The sequence below is a fragment of the Bombus vancouverensis genome, chromosome 2 (assembly GCF_051014615.1).
Source record: "Bombus vancouverensis nearcticus chromosome 2, iyBomVanc1_principal, whole genome shotgun sequence".
Classification (NCBI taxonomy): Eukaryota; Metazoa; Arthropoda; class Insecta; order Hymenoptera; family Apidae; genus Bombus; species Bombus vancouverensis.
Genome location: NC_134912.1, coordinates 10,414,801 through 10,428,302, shown reverse-complemented (window position 1 = coordinate 10,428,302; position 13,502 = coordinate 10,414,801). Strand labels below are relative to the sequence as shown.

The 13,502-nt window shown below is 35.6% G+C and overlaps 1 protein-coding gene across 3 annotated transcripts in view; it reads left to right on the top strand.

Moving 5' to 3' along the window:
• The window catches only part of LOC117163227 (uncharacterized), a 267,579-nt gene that overhangs the window by 145,679 nt on the left and 108,398 nt on the right, over nucleotides 1–13,502 (top strand). The window lies entirely within an intron of this gene.

Genomic DNA, 13,502 nt, shown 5'->3' with positions numbered 1-13,502 from the left:
ACTTCTTCAACAGAAAATCTCGCTATTCCTAACTATTTCCTAATTTCTTTTATCAATTATTCGCTAATGTTAAAGGGAGAACTCTTTTTAGCCTCAATCATTCTCAATTAGTTTTCAAATCTCTTTCACCGATCATTCTCAAACATCGATTCAAAAAATTCCCATTAATCCTATTAATTCAACAAAATTATTCCAATCACTAACAATCATATAATAGTCTCTATGACTTAAAGGAACGCGTTAAAAGCTGTTTCGTCCTTCCATCAATTACCAGGAGTTATCGACCAAAGACTTATATTGTCCTCGCGACTACATTTCGATCGGAAGTAACCAGTTAAGACAACGTCATTAACGGAAGTTCTCGCTAAAAGTCGACGAAGTTGAACGAAAAATTCCAAGCTACTTATCGTTTACCCCTCAAGTAAATTGCCACGAAGCACACGTGCATACAAGAGTTAAGATAGCGCGGCACATTTTGCGTGAAGATCACAAGGTTCGCAGCGTAAGTGCTCGTTGAGCGTAGGTTGAAAATAGTTGCTTGCTTAAAGAGAATGTCTTTACCATTAACACCACCTGACGTCGCGGCCTTGCTATCTCTAACATTATCAATTCTGTTCAACACTAGTCATTAACGTCACACGTTGATTGGGTTTCATTCGATGAGGACGACCACGATTCATGAAAATAGCGAAGATCCGAGAGATTCTACTGGGCGTTAATCGTTCTGTACCATGGTGTACCAAGTGTGTAAATGAATTTTGTATCTTTTAATCGTTAAGGTGTGAGAATTGGAGAATTTAAATAGTAATGTACTTATTTTGAATTTTTCGATTCGAGTTTAGGTTACTTAGCTGAATCCTGTAGTTTCGTAGGTGGAATTTGTTCGCGGTGTTTTGGAACGAAAACGTGTGAATGGAAGTGAACGAGGTTTTCTAGAATTCCGGAAGATTAGTAGGCGTAGCAAAATTGAAGTGAAATTAATCAATTATATGGTGACCTTCGTCGAAAATTAGAAATTTCAGAAATTTAAGAATTCCAGTTAACTCGATTGTTCACTCGAAAACAGAAAGTATAGCTACTTCTATGGCGAAAAGTGGCTACTTATTCTATGAAGTGATAAATGTTTGTTTGAATCTCGCTTGGCTATTTCAATTTTGTTCTACTTGAAACATAAAAAGATTATTCTCCTCGTTTTACAAATTTCTCTCTTGTATAATTTGAAATTAGAATTTCGTGGATCATAGAGGACGGCCTTGTCGTACTGATCGAACTGTAGGCGTCAGACAGGAAGAACATTAATCACAGCCAGAAAAAAAATTAGTTAATGGTCTGGATAGGTTAATTAATTAGAGCAGTCGCTTAAGAAGTAAAGATCAAGGCTTTCAACGACCTGATCGATTAATCTTTCTTTTTCCACAGAGACCTACCGAATAAGTATACATCACGTCTTTTAAGATGTTTACAGAAATTGAAACTGAAAAATATAGAAATTATAAAATTAGTACTTCTACATGACGAGATTAATTACAATTCCTTTTTACATTCTAAATGATACTGCTACTAATATCTAGCTCTTTCTACTTGAATCGTTATAGCGAATATCCTCGAGTCTCGTGTACTGTTACATCTTCCTAGCTACCTAGAGCACTTTCATAACGCTTAATAAATCATTTTAATCTGTCCTCTCAGTAACAGCAATGTCAGTTTAAAATTCCTAACGACGCTTTTTCTAAGAAAGGAAATCAGACACCAAAAGCATCTAGAGCTTGTGAAAACGAAATCAGAGCAGGTTAGACGTCCAATTTACGTTATTTTCATTATTATTACGATTAATTTGTTTCTCTGGCAGAACCTATATTATAATAATGTTCAGCTTGAGCCGATAGCAAACAGTATGCGAATGATATTGTGTTGTTCGGTCAATTCGTAGCATTTCTGATAATCGATATCGAATTTCGCTTTGTATTTGGATTGAGTTTCGTGAAATTGGAGGAGGATTACATATTATGAATAGTATGAACCTCTGTCGAGTAATTAAACGTTCGATTTGGACAAACATTGCTCGTATATTGCTCTTAGTTAAACATTAAACGTGGAAATTAGGAGGAATGGATTTCGTTTGTCAATAAGATAATGTTCCACTCATTTGTATCGAAAAATTGGCAAAAAGTGGATTTTAATGAATATTCAACTTCATTCTTATTGTGTACCGGATATAATATCATTTTTAGCGCTGTCATTATCGTTTATTCTGATTTTTACGAAATTCTTTAATGGTGAGAATTGAATATTCAAATATTTATAGAAACGGTTCGAAGAACTAAATTGCTGTTCAAGAGAAGAAATATTTTAGAAGAAAATCACGTGAAGCTAAATGCATGTAAACAAGATATATATTATTCAATGAAAATTTTTTAAAAATACACTGGCCACGAATTTTTTTTCGATTTGACTGTCAATTTTCTGAACAATCTCATAGTTATAAAGTATTATACTACTTACGTAAAATATATAAATATTATTATTTTATTAATCTTTTATAATTTATCTTGTCTTGGAATCGGAGTTTCTAAGTACAGTTACTAAGGATGGTAATTCAAGATCAGGAAAGGTCAGTCTGATTAAAGTTTGTCAAATTAAGTTCTTAAACCCCAATTAACCGCTAATTAGTCGGTACAGTGAAACACACCGCCTCTAGGCTTTTGAACCTGAACGTATACGTCCTCTTTATTCGTCAACCATTTTGAGAAATTACCTTTGACATCCACCGATAATTTCACGTATCCACGTCTGAATTTTTAAGGAAATAACACATCTTCTGAAACAGAACTAGAAACACGAACAAATTAAACAAGCAAACAGCATGGTATTCTTTTCTTTGGTCCCATGGCTTGTGCAAGAAACTTCATTATACTCTGTGTCATCGTGAGTTTAATAACTCTAACTCCACGTAATCGCACATTTCTATCGTGAAACGCCTCCAGGTATCCACGATTACCAGCGATTCGCGGACACACGATCTACTTTCTAACTCACTCGCGGAAAATAGGAAAATAAATAATGGAAACGGTTGTAGTGGCACGCGTGAAAAAATTCTGCGATATTGCGCGCAATCCATATACAGGTTGCTTGAAAAAATGTTGCATCAAACTTTAAAAACATGTAGTTAATATAGTTTACAGAAGTATGTTGTCCTCTTGCTTTTCGTTAAAAAAGCTTGACTCAGTAAAAATGTTGCTTACTTAATAATATCGAATATAATCTTAAATGTTTGATATATCGCCCTTTCATGATCACCACTTTACATACCTTACATTCCTCATATATAATTCTTCTTCTCTTAAAAAAAATCTTATTTCCATAATTATGGATTTTCTGGTCCTTTTCATTTGAAAGATTCTAATCAGTGAAAGCGTAGCTTATTGTTTTTTTACTGTAGAAATTTAAATTTTCGTAAAGACATTATTTTGCATTACATTATTTCAATAATTATTTGCAGCGTTTCTCTCGTAAACGTTAAATACGAAGAAAAGATGAAAAAGGGGAAAGATGAATTGTTCACAGTGAACTACATATTCACGATGTACACATGTTCTTCGCAAGTGCGCAGATGTGCATTTTTCCGTTGCACTATTATTTTTTAGATGGAAACCTTCCTTTCATTGCGTACAGTGGCGAGCATATAAATAGGGTAACGCGAAGTTCTCGATTTACGTTAATGTGATGGTAGAGATTTTAATGTGAATTTGTTCTAATGGAATACTACGTGAAACTACATTTGTTAAGCATCACGTAACGTGTAATTTTTATTCATTTTGATATATAGTTTCTTATATATGTGTGTATATCCAAATATACAGAAGCGGTGAATGTTTTCTGCGACCGTATAAATAGGGAAAACGTTTCTTCGTCAGTTTTCGCATATATTATTAATAACATAATGCTTGAAAATAATAAACTTTAATATTTTACATCAAATTTTCAATGTTTTACTCGTTCATCTTTAATTTTAATAACTTTGCCACATCTGAGTGCAATAGAATCTCTTAATGTTACACACAGATTTGTTGATCTTTTTTTATACTTTTTCGACAATGTCATGTAATATATTCAAATTCGATAGATTATTCCCTTAATTCTTTTTTCACATCATTCCATCAATGCATTAATCGGATTTAGATCCAGCGATTGAGCTGGCCATTGCATAACATTGACATTATGGCTGTTGTAAACGAGTTTTCGCTTTCCGAAAAGTGTGTTTAGGATCATTGACAGCCTGAAAAATCCAATTCCCATTGCTTAAGGCAATAAGAAATTATTTAAAATATCGATATAAATGTTGATTCATAATCCAATCAATGCGACAAATTGGGCCAAGTCCGTTTATGGTCATTTCTCCTCCAACCATTACGAAGTCACCACTTCCTTTAATGGTAAATTTTATGCAATATCATTAAATTCTTCTCCAATTTGCTGACGAACGTACGATCTTTCATCAGAATCGGAACGATTAAATTTTGATTCATCGGTAAAAATAACTTGTGACCATTGCTCTCTTGACCAATCAATATGAGTTTTCGCAATCTCGTCAAAAACGAAATTTCTCTAATTATATGCCCGCCACGTACGAATCCTCTCGTCATTCTACAAAAAAAGTACATATTAGGGCAACAAGATCGAGAACTGATTGATTTCAAAGATATTGTAAGTTTAATCTTGTAGAATTTATCATATGCAAGGGAAAGAAAACATAAATAGGTACAAGAGTACTACATTGCGCCTTTCCTTGTTCTTCGTACGAGATTCTACAGAATTAGAGCTAACCAATTCGGACTAACCAATTTTCCACGATATTACCTTAATATCTTTTTGCGTAGAACAACGAGAGGATTGGACGTGTGCGAAAAGAAAAGAAAGGTTGCCATTAAAAAGAATGGTGCCACTGCAAAATGCACGTGCCTCTTCGCGAAAAAGATATTATCTTGAATATGTAGTTCACTTTGATCCACTCATATTTTTCCTTTTTTATTTTTCCCTCGTACTTACCGTTTACGAGAAAAACGCTGCCAACTATTAACGCGACCATAACCATAATATTTAGAATACTTTTTTCTCCAACCTACATAAACTACGTAACCTGCGCGTCCCATATATCATTCTCCTTGTTTTCTTTTAACCAACTCGAATCAGTAAACGCGTTGCTATAATATTTTTATAAATCGGAAATTTTCTCTTAATATTTCATACACCGTCTTTGCCGGATATCCCACGTAACTTAAACGCCGCGTATGCAATTCCTTTCGTCCATTCTCCTCCCCCTGCAGCGCATAGCGATCTCGCGTACGCAATCGCGAGATGTTTATCAGATCCGGCGTAAGGACACGTAATCGAGCAGCACTTGCGTAAGTGAGTTCGGGATCGGTACAATGGGATTCGATCGCGTTCCACCGTTTGTTATTTCGTAGCCGGTAACACGTGTCCCGCGGTGCGTACGGTTTCGCGGTTAAAACCATTAGATCCGTGTCAAACCGGCCTCTGGATGCAAACCGGAGGCCTTCCAAGATACCAACCGAGGCTGTTTCGCGGTTAATTCCATTACACGCTTACGAACGGTATAGCAAAATCGTGTCTGGGGCGGAAAGCTTCGAATCTGTCGCGGCGAGACGCGGCTGCGCATGCACTTTATTCTACTTTTATCGACCGACCACGCCGTTACACTTCGTGGCATACGCGTTTCCCCTTCGTACCAAAGGAATTTTCGGCTCGGCCCGACTTTTTCGTTCGGCCAATTGCACGATCGACTGACGTGGGAACACGGGGTTGGATTGTCTTTTTTTTTGCGTTCACCAATCGAGATCGTCGGCTTTGATAGCGGCTAAATGGGTTAATAGGGGTTTGGAGATTAGGTTTCTTGGGTGCACTGTGTCCCTTAATTATCGAGATACTGGTTTAAGGTTCACATTGCAAGGTAATGGATTAATTAGTTTTGGAGAGTTGGGAAAGTAAACGAGGGTCGGGTTCAGTATATTTCGATGATGGAGTAGTTTAATCGAGGCGTGCACAAGATGTTTCTTTGATCGTGATGATGTAAGTTAAGATTTTGACAATTTGAATTAGCTTCGCTTATCGCAAACATCGTTCCTTCAGCTTCATACTTCGTTAAATTACAACGTTACTCTTTGCTATGGAAGATTGTTCGACTTGAAAAACATGATGGATTTCTTATAATAGTGAATGCAGCACACCTCATATCTTGTGAAAAGAATAGCAGTGAACTAAGATATACCATTACGATTCTCAGTCATACGGGAGTTATAAAAATAGTTGGATGTAAACGATTACGTTGATTCATAAAATATTTTTTTACGTATTTTTTATTATCGTAAATGAGAAAGTTTCGTTGAATTATTCTTCAACCAGCTGTTTCTTCAAGTCATATTTCACGTTAAAATTCCATCGTATAACTACTAAATGATAGAAATCTATTATAAATGAACGTAATCTATATAACATTGTACGGCAATACTTACTCGGTAACGCACGATAACAAACATTCTTACGTAATGTGTGAGAAACGTAATCAGAAAGTAATTACATTCAGACATTCTTAACATACGCATTTCAGGAACTTGCTCGCATCAGCCAACCATTTCTTCCTACTTGATTACTGGTAGGATAATACCCTGAGATTTAATTTATCCTTACTAAAAGCGTAAAGGAAAACAAAACAAAGAAACATTTCCAGAAACCAGTGAAAGCCTTTATGTGTAGTTCGTTCCATTTATTTTAAAGCATCTAACCCCTCGAACTTTCCTTTTCCTCGAACATTCTCTCTCGTTGTCACCGTAACGAGGAAGCACCTTCTGTTGCGTGTGAGAATCTCACGTAACGTTGCATCGGACCCCATATTTTAGCAAAGATCATTCGTCCATATACGATCGCAATGTTGTGAACTTGTGTTAATGGATTGTCATTTATTCGATACATCGACGCTTTTCGTTTACGATGAAATATTTATATTCGAATATTGAACGATCACGATATTCATGTATTTATCCTTTGACATCGACTTTTACGTAACACAAAATAAGCAAATATTCTCTTTTATGGGCGATTTTGTTTTAATATTTCATTAATTAACTAAATACGAAATATATTTGTTCTCGGTAAAACTGGTCTAAATTTTTAGTGCATTGTACGTTCTTTACGAAATCGTGCGAAAATATGTGTTCGTACTATTGAAAGTTAATAAAAGAAAATGTTCTTTTCGTAGGCTAAAGGAGAATTGGTTCTAGGAAGGGCTAAAATAATTCGAACTTATATATTCACTGACCTCTATCTGTTTGTACGGAAGTAATTAAATTAGAAGTATTACTCGAATGTATGGTATCAATAGCAAACAAGGACAGATGATTTAATCAAATCGTATAATCGATTTAAATAAGTATGAAAAGAGGTACGCAGCTTTGTTTGACGTACGTGTGAGGAATATATTTTCACCTCGAACAGTGGAAATGTAAGTTTACTTGCTCTACGATCCGTAGAATCTACGTGGTTCATTAGGAATACCAAACATACGCGACTATGAATATTTTAAATTTCTACTCACGTGCTTTGACAGGAATATTCAATATTATCTTGTTATATAAAGAAATAATCTAAAAGATAGATCTACAGATAGATCTTAGGTAATAATAGCAACTGAGCTACGAAAGAAATTTTTAGTCTAATATAATAATAGTAAAATAACAACGAGGTAAACGTATCCGTGCAATGTGTTCCGCGATCGAAACGCTCCTGATTTTGAACCGTTGCGTCGTCGAAAAGATTCGTCGTGATATTCAGTTCCCTGTTCCTCGAGGTATTTTCGTTTTTGGCACGTTGCTCAGGCCTACATTGAAATACCTTTACGACTGCATTATGCAACCTGAGGACACAGTCTCGAACATCCGCTACCCTGGCCCATCAGAATGACCAATTTTCATTCTCTTGTAACTCTTGATCTTTCTCGATATTATATAAATATAATCAAATTTAAATGCAAAAATGTAAGACGCGAGCGAAAAAGCAGAAGCTCGTGAGAAGATACTTTTATAATAATTTGTTAACATATAACAATGAAAATTATTTGTTAATTATTAGTTATTCGTTAACATATAACATTTAAGATAATTAAAATTGAATCCGTAGCGAAGATATTAATTTATCCTCTCCAATTAACAAATTAAAATTCTTCTCCAGAATAGCAACTAACATTATGTTAACAATCGATCGACGGAGAATCGGGCATCTACGACATCTAACCACTCGTTTTCTCTTTTCTCGGCCGCTTTCTTCTCGTACTTCACTTTTCTCTCAATTAATCGCGCGAACACGTTTTATCGCGCTCGCTCGTCCGACTCCCTCGATTCTGCCTTTTTAATAGTAGAATTTTATTACGCCGGGAACTTTCTTCCAGAATTAATCCTCGATCATAAGCGAGCCATTGTTCCAAATAATTAGCATGCAAATTGTATCTACCGGATAAGGCGAAGACGAGATTATATTGTTAACAAAAGTTAACATGCTTTTATAAAAAAAAGTAAGCAAAAGTAAGCACGTGTGTATATATAAGTGTGTGTGTGTGTGTGTGTTAGGATTTAAGCAAATTGAATGATGATTTTCTTAAGAAGGATTTGTGTCACGATACGTGTAGACGAGAGGAGCATCGCTTGCCGTCAGAGTTTCGACGTTCGTAGCGAAATTCAGGTTCGCTGAGTAGTCCAAATTGGATGAGTCCACTCCACTCAGTCTAAATGAGACAAGATTGGGTCACGACGAAACGCGCGCCTTTACTTTCCTCTCTCTGTTTTCTGTCCTCGCGTTTTATGCCAGTCTTGGGGCGAAGCTTCACGGTGGTCTTATCCTATGAATTTTACATATGGAAGGAATGCAAAATGCTTGAGGAAATACTTGTCTCGATAGTAATTGGTAAAAGCGGTATAAATTATAAAATACATGTACAGGGTGGTTGGTAACTGGTGGTACAAGCGGAAAGGGGGTGATTCTACGCGAAAAAAGAAGTCAAAAATATAGAATAAAAATTAAAAAAAAAATTTTTTTTTTTTTAATTTTTCCATCGAGACAATGATCTACAGTGAGATCCGTTATAACAAGACGTGATAAAGTGCACGCGTACCGAGCGAAAATTCAAAGTCGATTTTCTCGAAAACAAAGCCTCAAACGAAAAATTGTTATTCTATATTTTCGACTTCTTTTTTCGCGTAGAATCACCCCCTTTCCGCTTGTACCACCAGTTACCAACCACCCTGTATTACACTCTCAATAGTTTCTATCTTGTAATATTTTGTTTTCTATGGTCATGTATATTTTAAGAAACATTTTTCAATGACGCTAAGGTTCACCGTGGTTAATTTTTAAAAAATCGTCACATTGGAGTAATCGTTTTTATCGTTACCTTGGTTACATTCGAGCAACAATTTTCAAACCATTGTTTGGCACGTTTTTTAGACCATTTAACGACTAATGACAGATACCTGTCCAACGTCAGTTTGTTCAAGATAATTTATCATGTTCGATTAGATTTATTGTTGTTGTTCCTTCGTTTATCGAGTTTATCGAGAACACTTTGATATTACGATTTTCACGACGAGAGGAGTTTACTTTCGCGGGTTGATGAAAGGAACACTTAACAGGTCGACGAGCTGCAAATAAACACGCGGCCCCCACAAGACACGGCGGATTGCGTAAGCGTGCGTCGTTGTACCGTACGCACTCGAATGTATGCAGATATTCGTACGGTTCCTCGTCGGCGGAACCGAGTCATCGCGCACGAAACCACGCTTATTACGTAATCATTCAATGCCCCGCAGTCGATCAGCTGTTCTAATCTATTTTTCGTATATTTTGCAATTCATGCGCGATTTTATCGATCGAGAATCGTTTATTTTCTCTTTAAAACAACGAGACTTCGTTTCGGTGAAGATTTCTTCATGGTGAATCTGTGAATTGCCAGCAATGTTGTAGTTTGGAAACTGTGATGTTTCTCGTATGAGAAATTTTCCCACTTGTGAAAGATGGAATTTTAAATAAAGAATAACTTCGGTTTCAAAAATTTATGTTTCTCTGATCTCGGTATCGTATGTCGTTCTTGGTATGTGAATCTATTATCTAGCAGTGATTGTTCTTTTCCTTGAAAATTGTGCTTCTGTTAAAATTTTCGTTGTAAAGAATGTGAATCTTGGAATTTTCTATCGTGTGCTAATCTTGTGTTTCTTTATCGAAGACTTCTTTGTAATGTACAGACAAATCTATAGGTGATTTTTTTATTTTCCAATACACGATACAATACAAATAAACATTGTAAATCTATAAATGATTATTCGAGAATACACAAATCTGTACACAAAAACAACGAATATCATTATCTTTCTAGAACTTTGAATCTCTCTTTTTCCATCTAAAAATGGCTGTTCTATTAACAAATTTTGCAAATGCAACCATCAACCAGAAACAAAATTTCTTTCTCGCGAATTCAAAGGAAAAAGGAAATACGTTCCATGTTTCGATATCGGTCAAGAGTCAAAAGTCAATCAATTTTTTCCTATCCGAGACACACTTCGATCAAACTGTGATAGAAGAATTGCGGTTGAAGTAGCACGATCGAGCATGGTCTCGCTATATACGATTCACCAGGTGTGTAATTCCCGAGTCTGGTATCGAGTAAAGAATGATTCGTCGATTATTGGTGCGTGACGCTATTATGCCGCCTGTATGAGAATAGACCGTGCGAAAATCCGCCAGGAAAAACCGTTGGCCGACGCTTTCGCTATAATCGCGTACGCATTTGGATGAACGACGTTAAACTGTTTGCCTGAAAGTGACTTGCCTGCGAGGCATGATTGAGAAATTCTACAGCGGAAACGAGAAAATAGGAGCAAAAACTGTTGTAATTGACGTAATTAAGATGTTCGTCGATAAAAAGATCTGCGATTCTTAATTTTTTTTCTGGTAATGGTTGAGAATCGGTTAGAAACTCTTGAATTATTGAAAATACGAAGAGAAGTTGTAATGGTTATTCAATTTTCGAGGGAAATTTATTGTTAAATTTCTCACTTCTTAAGAAACGTTTATACAAGACGATTTTAAATTTACTTTTTAGTAGATGTACACCCACTTCTACTTTACTTATATTAGTGAGACATAGCGAAGTTATAAATAAACGTTGCTACTTTGAAATAATAACGACACTCGTAAAGTTCAATTTACGAAGTAGAAGTAAAGAAGCTCTTAGCTAAGATTATATTTACATTCGTTCTCGATTGACAAATATTAGACAAAAACATTTTTCCTCGTTTAGTTCATTCTGTACAATGACCATAATATTAGTTTGTCCGAAAGGTTTCTTTTGTTTTATAAGGAAATAATAGACGCGCAATGTTTTTTTTTTTATATTAATTTACTGAATTATGCACGAGACATATAACGAAATGGATCATACCTAATTCAATAAAATAATATAAAACAGAAATTGTTGTTCGTTTATTATCATCCTTATGAAACGAAAGAAACTTTTCGGACAACCTAATATATTGGTGCTTCTATAACAGAAGTTCAAGTTACCATTGAAACAGCATTAACCTTCCATATTCTAGTGGCTACAAAAGGTACCTATTTTCTAATGAAGTATCTTTTAATCAGATCTTACGCTTAATTTCCATAGTATGAAAATTTTCTACTAAGTAATACGAAATTTAATATTTATTTCGATTTAATCAATCAGTGTGCAAATATACTGCGATAAATTCAACGATCTGCAAATGTTTTTCGCAGCCACTATAAACCAATCGCAACTTCAAATTTCCAACGATATAAACAACAATTACACACATCCACTTAAACCGATACTCGTAACACTGAAACGCTAGAATTTAGAACGCTCTGCCATTTAAAATGAAACTGCAACGTCGACGCGACTAATCGCAAAACAAAACTACGTAATTCCCGCGATAAACGTGCAATTTCGTAACCGAGCGAGGAATGTAAGGAAAAAATCGGTAATAAAATGAACAGAAGACATGATTTTCCCGTTGAATGATAAGCGTTGTGCGCGGCCTGCAGCAGCGCAATTGGTCGAGCAGTACAGTGATCTTTGTATCTGCACGTGCGACGCCCGAGAAAACGGGAGAAACGATTATCTCTGATTCAATGAATGTAAATTACAGTTCGTTTTGGTTTTACAAGCGTGAACGAGGCTCGCCACGCTCGACTGTAATCGGCCACTGCGTCACGGGGCCGCGGATGATTAATCGGCTGTTCGTTTTAATTATTTGCCCGGCAGATTAATGCGAGATTTTGTCCAACCAACCCGCATGTTTTCCACTCGTAAATCAGCGTTCATGCTCCGTGTGGATCGAAAGACTCTCGGTCGCCCTTCGAAGTGAATAACTTGGGAATTTATTTTAACGATTTGACGTCATTTGATTTAGATTTCGCGGAACCGTCGTTAGAGAGTATTGTTTTCACCGTTTTACGGAGCACCGGATTTATGTTGTCATCTTGTTACATTTGTCACTGTAGCTGCGAAAGAAACGGAGATTAATTTCTTGTAAAATTCTCGCCTTCGGTTTCTCGTAATCGTTGTTCGATCTTAGGAAAATGTCGAAAGGTAGATTTTAATTCTTCCATCTTGAGAATTAGTAAGATCTTTTGGTAATTTCCTATTGAAAGTGCGTTAATGAAATGCGGAAATGAAAATGCGTTAGGTAGACTGTGTTCTCTTCTTATACGATAAAGTATTCGTAAATTAGTTTTCTTTAGTTAGTCACGCGTTATCAGAAATAATAGCTAATACGTGCAAAATTGCAAAAAGTGGAAGATTATCTGCTTTTATTTCAGTCTTCTACCGATATCTCAAGTACTTTTCAATATTCTTGTTTCAGCGTTTTTGTTAAAATCACAGTGTCAATGTAAGATTTGATGTTTCGAGATTCCGATGCTATACTACTTTGTAACTCCATCTTACAGTTTTCCGAGGAAACTATGAACTGAGAAGTGCCTAGAATTTGTATGGGGTATTACGATAAAGTATTCGTAAATTAGTTTTCTTTAGTTAGTCACGCGTTATCAGAAATAATAGCTAATACGTGCAAAATTGCAAAAAGTGGAAGATTATCTGCTTTTATTTCAGTCTTCTACCGATATCTCAAGTACTTTTCAATATTCTTGTTTCAGCGTTTTTGTTAAAATCACAGTGTCAATGTAAGATTTGATGTTTCGAGATTCCGATGCTATACTACTTTGTAACTCCATCTTACAGTTTTCCGAGGAAACTATGAACTGAGAAGTGCCTAGAATTTGTGATACTTTGTTGGCAACGGTATTACGCTCGTTACTACGATTATTAATTTCTATATCCAATCGCTTTAACGAAGAAAATCAAAACGATAATTCTACTAAAAGATGATCACCACCGCAAATTTAAGCATCTTTTCACAACAAGC